Source organism: Bubalus bubalis, chromosome 3, assembly GCF_019923935.1.
Source record: "Bubalus bubalis isolate 160015118507 breed Murrah chromosome 3, NDDB_SH_1, whole genome shotgun sequence".
Taxonomy (NCBI): domain Eukaryota; kingdom Metazoa; phylum Chordata; class Mammalia; order Artiodactyla; family Bovidae; genus Bubalus; species Bubalus bubalis.
Genome location: NC_059159.1, coordinates 172,753,518 through 172,763,539, shown reverse-complemented (window position 1 = coordinate 172,763,539; position 10,022 = coordinate 172,753,518).

Genomic DNA, 10,022 nt, shown 5'->3' with positions numbered 1-10,022 from the left:
GGCCATCGAAGGGATCTCAGGCGTCCCTTTTTATCCCAAAATAACCCCTCCTCTCCTATGTTCCTTTGGCAAAACAATACTAACACATTCTTTATAGCTCCTCAATGCCCAATGGCATTGGGGGGATGTGATCTTCTGGTTAAGCTACAAACTTCTATAAACCTCCCATTCTTAGATCCCATATCAATTTTTTGCATCCAATTGGCACCCTAACCCCTGGCCAGCCCTCACTCCCAAAACCTGCCCCCTGACTTTCCCTGAGAGATCCTCGGGTCTGGGACACCAAAGCCGCGTCAGTAGCCTGACACCATTTCCCCGTCCAGGTTTTTCTTAAAAATCCCTCTCAGGTCATAACCCAAACTCAGTATACCCTGCCCACAGAATCCCGACAAGGACTTAAACCAATAATCTCCGGACAGCTCAAAGCCGGCCTTTTGCAGCCCATCTGTTCTCCTCATAATACCCCTATACCGGCAGTCAAAAAGGGGCCCCACTCTTGGCGTCTAGTCCAAGATCTTCTCAAGATCAATGAGGCCATAATACTGTACACCCCGTGGTCACTAATCCCTACCCCCTTCTCTCTTATATTCCCCCTGACACACCCTACTTCACGGTATTGGACCTCAAAGATGCTTTCTTTACTATTCCTCTACAGCACTCCTCACAGCCCCTATTTGCCTTCACCTGGACGGACCCAGACACATATCAATCTCAACAGTTAACTTGGACTGTTTTACCACAAGGGTTTAGAGATAGCCCTCATTTTTTTCGGTCAAGCCCTCCAAAGAGACCTACAGACTTTAGACCTAGGCTCTACTACTTTACTCCAATATGTAGACGATTTATGTAGTTCCTCTCGCGGTAACTTCCTAGTCCACACTGCAATGCATTAAATGCCCCAGGCAACGGGGCTCTGAGCCTCCCTCTCCAAAGCACAATTGCTTCCACCACTGACAGTTAGTGGGATTGCTTCTCACTCCCACATCTAAAATAATCCCAATTCAGAGACTTCGAACCTTGACCAAGACCCCCAGGCCCCAAACCAAGAGGAAACGTCTTTCTCTATTAGGTCTATTAAACTTCTTCTGAATATGAGTCCCAAATTTTGCCCTCCATGCAAAACCCCTCTATCAAGCTACTCGAGGAAACTTAGATGAACCCTTAATGGCCCCCACCTCTCTCCACATCCCCATACAGACACTTATCAAACATTTACTACAGGCCCCTTCTCTTTACTTACCTGATTACACCAGGCCTTTTTTCCTTTTTGTACATTCTCGACAAGGACATGCCTTAGGGATTCTGTGCCAGAAATGCGGGGACAAATGGGGCCCTCTAGCTTACTTATCCAAACAACTCGATCCCGTCACGCTCAGATGGCCACCTTGTCTCCAGGCCTTGGTTGCAACCACCCTCTTAATACCTGAAGCCCAAAAACTAATCTGAAACGCCCCCTAAATGTATGCTCTCCTCATTCCTTCAAAGATTTACTCTCTCATCGGGCTTTCCTTTCTCTGCCCCGCTACTCAACAACAGATCCTCCACGCACACCTCCTCGACCCATCCCTTTCTTTTATGCCTTGTAAACCTCTTAATCCTGCTAGCTTACTCCCTACACCAGATCCAGAAGCAGAACACCTATCCCATGACTGTGTTTAGACCTTAGATGTGACACTTAATCCCTTTGAACATATAACCGATCAGCCCCTTACTGACCCCAGAGTCCCATCCTGGTTCACAGATGGCAGTGCCCAGAAGCAAGCCCCATTTGGGGCTGAATACGCTATAGTTCAGGGACAGCCCGACAAAGTTATCCCCCCTACCCCTGCCTCGTGAAGTCAGCCACACTCTCAGCTCACACATCCTCACAGCAGGCTAAACTGATAGCTCTTACGCAAGCTTTGACCCTAGCCAAAGACCAAAAGATAAACACTTACACTGACTCCAAGTATGTCTACAACATATTACATTCTAACATTATAATCTGGAGGGAGAGGGGATTCCTGACTCAGAAGGGCACGCCTATTCTCAATGCTTCTTTTATTTCTGAACTCCTCCATGCAGCTCAGCTCCCAAAACAAGCTGCTGTAATATATTGCCGGGGACATCAGCGACATGGCCCTATCTCCTTTTATAACAACATAGCAGATCACGAAGCAAAGCAGAGGCCGCCTCTGTTAGTCCTGTCTTTACTATAGCCCAGATTGACGAGCCAAACAGCCACACATTACTTTCATATTTACATTCTCTTTTCCACCCCTCTGCAAAAGTACTTAAGACTTTCCTTCAGAACTATTGAGTTAACTAAAGACAATGTGGCTTATTTAAATAATCTGAGCCAAACTTGTACCACTTGTCAGTGGACAAACCCTAATTCTAACCTTCGTCATCCACCCCTTTCCCCACCCACCAAATTCACAGACATCTTCCCACACAAGACTGGCAGGTAGATTTCACCCACATGCCACCCGTAAAAAGGGTTAAATTTCTCCTAGTCTTCGTAGATATATTTTCTGGATGGATCAAAGCTTTCCCAACTACTAACAAATGAGCCCCTACTGTGGCTCGCCTTATCCTTACCGCAATCCTCCCCAGGTTTGGGATGCCTTCCTCCCTCCAGTCTGACAATGGGCCCACGTTCACATCCCAAATCACCCAAAATATTGCACGAGCCCTTCAAATTCCTTGGAGGTTTCACATTCCTTATCACTCCCGGTCCTCCAGTAAGGTTGAGAGAGCCAATAGAGTCCTAAAAGAAACTCTGACCAAATTAACAATCAAACTTCATCAAGATTGGACGAAACTCCTCCCTTTAGCCCTCTTAAAGGTCCAGTTCCCTGGTAGTTCAGCCGGTAAAGCGTCTGCCCACAATGCGGGAGACCTGGGTTCAATCCCTGGGTCGGGAAGATCCCCTGGAGAAGGAAATGGCAATCCATTTCAGTTCTATTGCCTGGAAAATCCCATGGACAGAGGAGCCTGGTAGGCTACAGTCCATGGGCCCGCAGAGTCGGACACGATTGAGTGACTTCACTTTCACTTTTCAGTTCCGTTCAGTCGCTCAGTCGTGTCCAACTCTTTGAGACTCCTTGGACTGCAGCACACCAGGCTTCTCTGTCCATCACCAACTCCCGGAGCTCATGTCCACTAAGTCGGTGATGCCATTCAACCATCTCATCCTCTGTCGTCCCCTTCTCCTCCTGCCTTCAATCTTTCCCAGCATCAGGGTCTTTTCAAATGAGTCAGCTCTTTGCATTAGGTGGGCAAAGTATTGGATTTTCAGCTTCAACATCAGTCCTTCCAATGAACACCCAGGACTGATCTCCTTTAGAATGGACTGGTTGGATCTCCTTGCAGTCCAAGGGACCTCTCAAGAGTCTTCTCCAACACCACAGTTCAAAAGCATCAATTCTTCAGTGCTCAGCTTTCTTCACAGTCCAACTCTCACATCCATACATGACTACTGGAAAAACCATAGCCTTGACTAGAGAGACCTTTGTTGGCAAAGTAATGTCTCTGCTTTTTAATATGCTGTCTAAGTTGGTTATAACTTTTCTTCCAAGGAGTAAGCATCTTTTAATTTCATGGCTGCAGTCACCATCTGCAATAATTTTTCCAGGCCTTACCAAAAAAAACCTCTAAATGTCAGTCTGTTCGAGGCCATGTATGGGAGGCCCACGGTACCTTTAGGACTCCCCCACTCCCATGATGGTCCCAAACTGCCATCCCACCTCCCTTTTCCCTTACTTGCCCAGATACAAGATGCCCTTTGGCAACACATGGATAACCTACTCCCTCGACCGCATCCCAATCTCCTGTACCCATTCCTCCAAATAGGAGACAAAGTCTATATGACAGTTCAGTCCCACTCAGATCTAATCCCCAAATGGCAAGGACCCTACACGGTAATTCTGCTGACCCCTACCACTGCAAAATTAAAAGAAATCACCCCTTGAGTGCACATTACTCGACTCAGAAAGGTTATGCAGCCCAATGATGAGAATGCTTACCAGACTAAAACTACACAGGCCCTACAACTCCAAAATTCTCATGGCTTCCACTGGCCCCAACCGACGACCGATGAGCCTGTTGGTTTCACGGCTGCAATTACTTCTGGAACAACTCCTGACAGATATCTGGGTCTCGAGTCCTCAAGGATCCACGTTCAAACATGTTGAAGATTACATCTCCACCCTGTGGCTGCAGGGGACCTTTTATAACTTTTACCCTTTTGAAATCCAATTCTTCTCCACAAATAGTAAAATATATTTACTTCCCCAAATGTTGGTTAACATCTTCTTCCTATCTTCTTTCTCTCCTCTGACCAAGAAGTCTTTCAAAACCCTAACTTCAACTATCTATTCCAGACCCTTAGTTTAACCCATACTCTCCCCAATGCTTCTAACCCACAATTGGCTAAAGACTGCTGGATATGTCTAACCATAACTCCTCTGGGATATTCAGCCCTCCCCACATCCATCCTTGACTGGACCACTGGTAACATATCACTACACCACTCATACCATGGGGAGCCTTTATTCATCTCATATCTTAAATATCTTCACACTAGTGATCAAATCCAGAATTCGGACAAACTCTTAGAATCTTTCCTCACTGACCTGCCCTCCTACAATGGAAAACCTCCAACAGGAGGCCCTGTCACCCAGAGAGTAACTGTTATAACCAGCTCCTTTTTGCATATCTAGAAACTCCTGAAACAGTTCATATGACCAACCCGTGGGCATAATCTCTAAACCCATGTGTAACCTTACCTCCACTTTCCTCTTTGCCACTGGAAAGGCTACATATATAATGCTTCTGGTCCTACAGGACGTTCGTTAACCTTTACAGGGCGGTTCCCTCAGCATACTCCTCCACTTCTCCCATCACCGGGGCCACCTTAGCGGGGTCCCTGTTCTTGAACGAACGATCAAACCCCCACTCCCCACCCCAACTCCTCTTCACCATCGACTTCAGCTGTTGCATTGTGACACCTGGCCTGTTCCTCTTGTGTGGGGCATCTACATACCTCTGTTTACTACTAATTGGATCGGAACCTGCACCCTGGTATACTCCAGTCCAAACATTTTTATAGCCCCCAATGATCAACCCCTACCGATTCCTCTCATTCACAAGTGAATGAAACAAGCCATTCATTTCATTCCCCTCTTAATGGGACTAGGAATAGTGGCTGGAATTGGAACAGGAACTGCCAGCCTAACCACCTCCATCCACAACTAACAGGCACTATCTAAAGACCTATCAGACAGCCTCCAGGAAATAGCCCAGGGTCCAATAACTCTCCAAAATCAACGCGATTCCTTGCCAGCCGTAGTTACAACGTAGAAGGGGATTAGGTCTACTAACTGTAGAGAAGGGAGGTCTGTGCCTTTTTCTAGATGAATCCTACTGCTTCTATGCCAACCAGTTGGGTGTTGTTTAGGAAGCTGAAACAAACCTTAAAGATCGAGCCTCTGGAATCTGCCCGAGATTAAGCAGCTCCTGGCAGTCATGGTTGACGGACTGGAACCGATGCCTTGGGTTTTGCCCCTTCCCGGACCATTCATACTCATTATCCTCCTATTCACATCTGGACCTCATTTGCTTAATCTTTTCCAAGGATTCCTCCAGGACCGAATCTGAGCCATTTCTTGAGATCGAGTCAAGACTGTTCTGCTCAAGACCCTGGCAGCTAGAGTAGAAAATCAGCACTATGGGCCCTAGACTTCCTTCCTCCCAGACCACAAACCTGCGACTCTGCAATCCCATAGACTGTAGCCCTCCAGGCTACAGCTCCTCTGCCCATGGGATTTCCCAGGCAAGAAACTGGAGCAGGTTGCCATTTTCTTTTCCAGGGGATCTTCCCAACCCAGGGATCAAACCCAAGTTTCTTGCATCTCCTGCACTGGCAGGCAGATTCTTTACCACTGAGCCATCTGGAAAGCCCATACTGGTATCCACTCCTGAATGCCCAGAGCAGACCAATGGGGATGAGCTAATGAAACAGAGATCAGCAGTCTCGGTCTTCCAGATTCTCCACCTGGGAGCTAAAATGGCTCTGCTTATGACCTTCTCTTGTGGCTGTTATCCCCTCCTTCACCCACGAATGCGCAAAACCCCCGGGGACTTTGCTTATGTGGATTCTATCTACTAACATTCATCTGAAAGGAGAAAAAAATAGGTTTTTATGTATTAATTCATCTAAACATAACAGTGATCACCATTATGTCTTAAAAAATAACATTTTAGTGAAGAAGTCATATTTTACAAATAAAAAATGAAAAGAGTAGCATGTTTTTACATTTCTACAATTCTTGTCTGGCTTAATAGCAGGAAGAGGGACTCTCATCTGCTTCTGCAAAGAGTCTCTTGATATATGTTATTTTGGTTGAATTGTATGAAGAATATCCAGCCTCACACAGGTATGTAGTTGGAAAAGGGAGGAGTATTTTAATAGCTTCTGGATAGTTGTAGATATTCATACTATACCAAATTTGTAGCTATTGATACTACACCAAAATTTGACAGTTGGTGGTTTCCTAAAAGTTAGTTGCAATGTGGAATCTGACAACTAGAGCAATGATTTCAAATTCTGTTATATCCATGTACACTGAACTTTGAATAGTTAATTTGCACATGATTGTGTAACAGCATGCACTAGTCCTTTTGAGAATACTGTTCCACAAGGTTATGTCTCTCTTTCAAATATTGACACAGGCTGGTCTACAATACCACTAGGCTTACCAGAAAACTCCAGGAGTAGGAAAGCTGTAAACGTCATGGGGCAGAAACAGTTTCACAATGTTTGAATTTTCTTTTGAAAGCTTGAATTGGCCATAAATATTGTCAGTTGTTCACTTGCTGATTTTTTTGGCCACACCTCAAGACATGTGGGATCTTAGTTCCTGATGAGGGACTGAACCCGCACCCCCTGCAGTGGAAGTTTGGAGTCTTAGTCCCTGGACCTGAAGAGACAGGCTCACCCTATTTTGGGGAATGTCTGCCAAACACCCTGGTTGGAATAACCACGGTTACCTGGTGGTGAGATGGGTTTGTAGCTCAGTCATCCAAGAGCTTCTGCCTCAAAACAACCAGGGCACTTTGTTAAACAGTGTGTGAGAGGCTTTCTGTTACTTCCTGCTTTGTCCCAGAAGGTATTAAAAACATTGGTCCTCAGGGGTCAAGATTAATAAAATTGAAAATGTGATTGCTTCTTTGGGCCCTTCTTAAGGGAAACTGAGCTGTTTTGCTTTGTCTTATGAAGAACATGATCACTGATGGTAGTTTGGAGCTGCAGCCCAACCCACACTGTGGCACCAACAGCGTGACCCCCCCGCCCAGGGCACCAACAGGGTGACTCCCTCAAGGCACCAACAGCGTGACCCCCAGGGCACCAACAGGGTGATTGCCCCTAGGGCACCAACAGGGTGACCCTCCCCCCCAGGGCACCAACAGGGTGACCCCCTCAGGGTACCAACAGAGTGACCCCGCCCCCCAGGGCACCAACAGGGTGACCCCCCCCCTCCCAGGTGACCAACAGTGTGAGTGACCCCCAGGGCACCAACAGGGTGACTGACCCCCAGGGCATCAATAGGGTGACCCCCCCCCCAAGGCACCAACAGGGTGACTGACCCCCAGGGCACCAACAGGGTGACCAACCCCCAGGGCACCAACAGCGTGACCCCCGGGGCAGCGCTCAGCCCTGTGGGGTGGGGCAGCAGGTGCTGGCCTGGCCTCCTCACCAAACTGTCCTCCCGGGTGCCCCTGCCCTTGAAGAATGCAGCTCTCGGGAACAGACACAGCCGCTCCATGTAAAGTAGACCAGCACTCGGCGTGGGGACTGATCCTCACAGTCTGGTAACGACTGACAATGAGGCATAATCTGCAAAAGTCCTGACTCACTATGCTGTACACCCAAGATGAACAGCGTTGTAAACCAACTCTACTTCGATCTTAAACAAAAAGACCCAGCTGTGAGCTCTCCTGGTTACGGTGCAGGTGACAGAGACACAGCCAGCAACTGGAGCAGACAGAATGCAACGGGGGTCCTGTCTCACGTGCCTGAGAAGGCCCAGAGCTCTCCTCCCCCCACGCGGCCCTGGACTCTCGTCCCTTACAGCTCAGCTCGCCCAGGGCGCTGACTCGCTTCTCACCTGCACCGCGAGCTTTCCGGACCTGACAGGAAACAGCCGCAGGAGCCCCGATTTGGCGGAAAGCGCTCCCGGCATGCTGTGCGGACATCCGGCCTCACGGAAGCTTCCAGGTGGCCGGTGCGTCCACGTCTCCACAGCGTGTCTCCGCGGGAGCCCCGGGCCGGTCGTGGCCATCGGGGAGGCCGCGGCCCAGCAGCACCGTCACAGCCCGTCAGGGCGGGCAGGGGGACGGCAGCCCTGGAGGGGAGGAGAGGCTGACGGCACACACTGGACGGCCAATCTCCTCCTGTGGAGAGCTTCCACTAAAAGAATGAGACAGACGGCACAGCGGCTCTCGGCTCCCCACTCCTACATCTTCATGGGGTGCCGCGCCCTCCCGGCCCCAGCCACCCGGAGCACACCCCGTCCCCCGCGGGCCTGTGTCTAGACTCCTCTCCCATCAGGGCCGAACTTCCGGAAATGTCTTTCTAATGGAAGGAGCTGCAGGGTCTTCTGGAATACACAGAAAACGCTCAGGGAGAGTGGATGCCACAAATAAGGAGGGCAGAAGCCGCAGAGGAACACCTGTGCAAAAAGCACAGCCTCAGGAGCATTTTAATGGAAAGCGCTAGAAACAGGAGTTTGCTGTGAGACACAGGGGTCCATCTGTCAATAAAGGTGAAGCCAACAGTAGGAGCCACAGAAGGAATCCAGTGGGGCCCACTGGTTTCACACCCTGCAAGTAAAAAGACGTGGCAAGTTCACTAACACATCCCGTAACAGGACGAGAACGTGAATAGAACGGAGCCAGGTGACTGAGAATTGAAGCTTCATGAAACTGTTCTGTGAGGTGTAAATCTGAACATTTCTGACACTATTTTTTATAAAAAGTAATGGAATTTTTAATTGAGAAACAAGCCATCTATGCATGAGCCTGGATTTCTTCACAAAGAAGTCATGTTTGGAACCAGTTGCCTAGAGGCCCCAGTCAGCAAAATTTTATTCAAACTAATTAAAAGGAAAGTGTTTCTCGCTCTTAATACATCTCCGAAATAGGGTCAAAGACGGCAGGCACCCTGTCCTGGGGGTGCGGGTGTATTTACAGCATGTCAGTGAATTATCCCAACCTCTGTGTTCCGGCATGAAGATAAAACTGATGCGTATTCCAGTGCGTCACCTCTGCCGTCTTCAGCCTTACCAGCCGACTGTCCCCAAAACGCTCGCTCCAATAAAGCCTTTCCCTGAGTGTGCTCCAAGTCACACAGGGTGAGGAAAGGGATTCGAGAAAGGGGTTCCAAGGTCAAACACTTGGAGGAAATTCTGCTGACAGCATCTCCCTTCTGAGAAGTAGTGGAGTTTGTCAGGGACAAATTGTCTCCTGGAGACAAAATGTATTCGTGCCTTAGAGAAAGGAAGTGAAAGTTGCCCAGTTGTGTCTGACTCTTTGCAACCCCATGGACTATACAGTTCATGGAATTCTCCAGGCCAGAATACTGGAATGGGTAGCCTATTCCTTCTTCAAGGGATCTTCCCAACCCAGGGATCAAACCGGGGTCACCTGCATTGTAGGCAAATTCTTTACCAGCTGAGCTATTAGGGAGAGGCATCGGCTAATTTCAAATGCACATTCTTTGTAAACACTGTCCAAAGTTCAGACATAACAGAAGTAAAGCCAATGGGGTGCCAGAGTGGTGATCAGCAAGTTGAGATCTGCACTCAACCAGACAGAGTCTGCAAACTGGAGGACTCCACCCTAAACACGGAAGGAGCCTTGGCATGTGTGGATGTAGCCAGGAGATCGTGACGGCTGACTCTTTACAGTGATTGCTGACAACGCCACAATTTTCTTAAAAAACAGGGAATTGGTCAGTAGTTACCTCATAACAAGTTTGG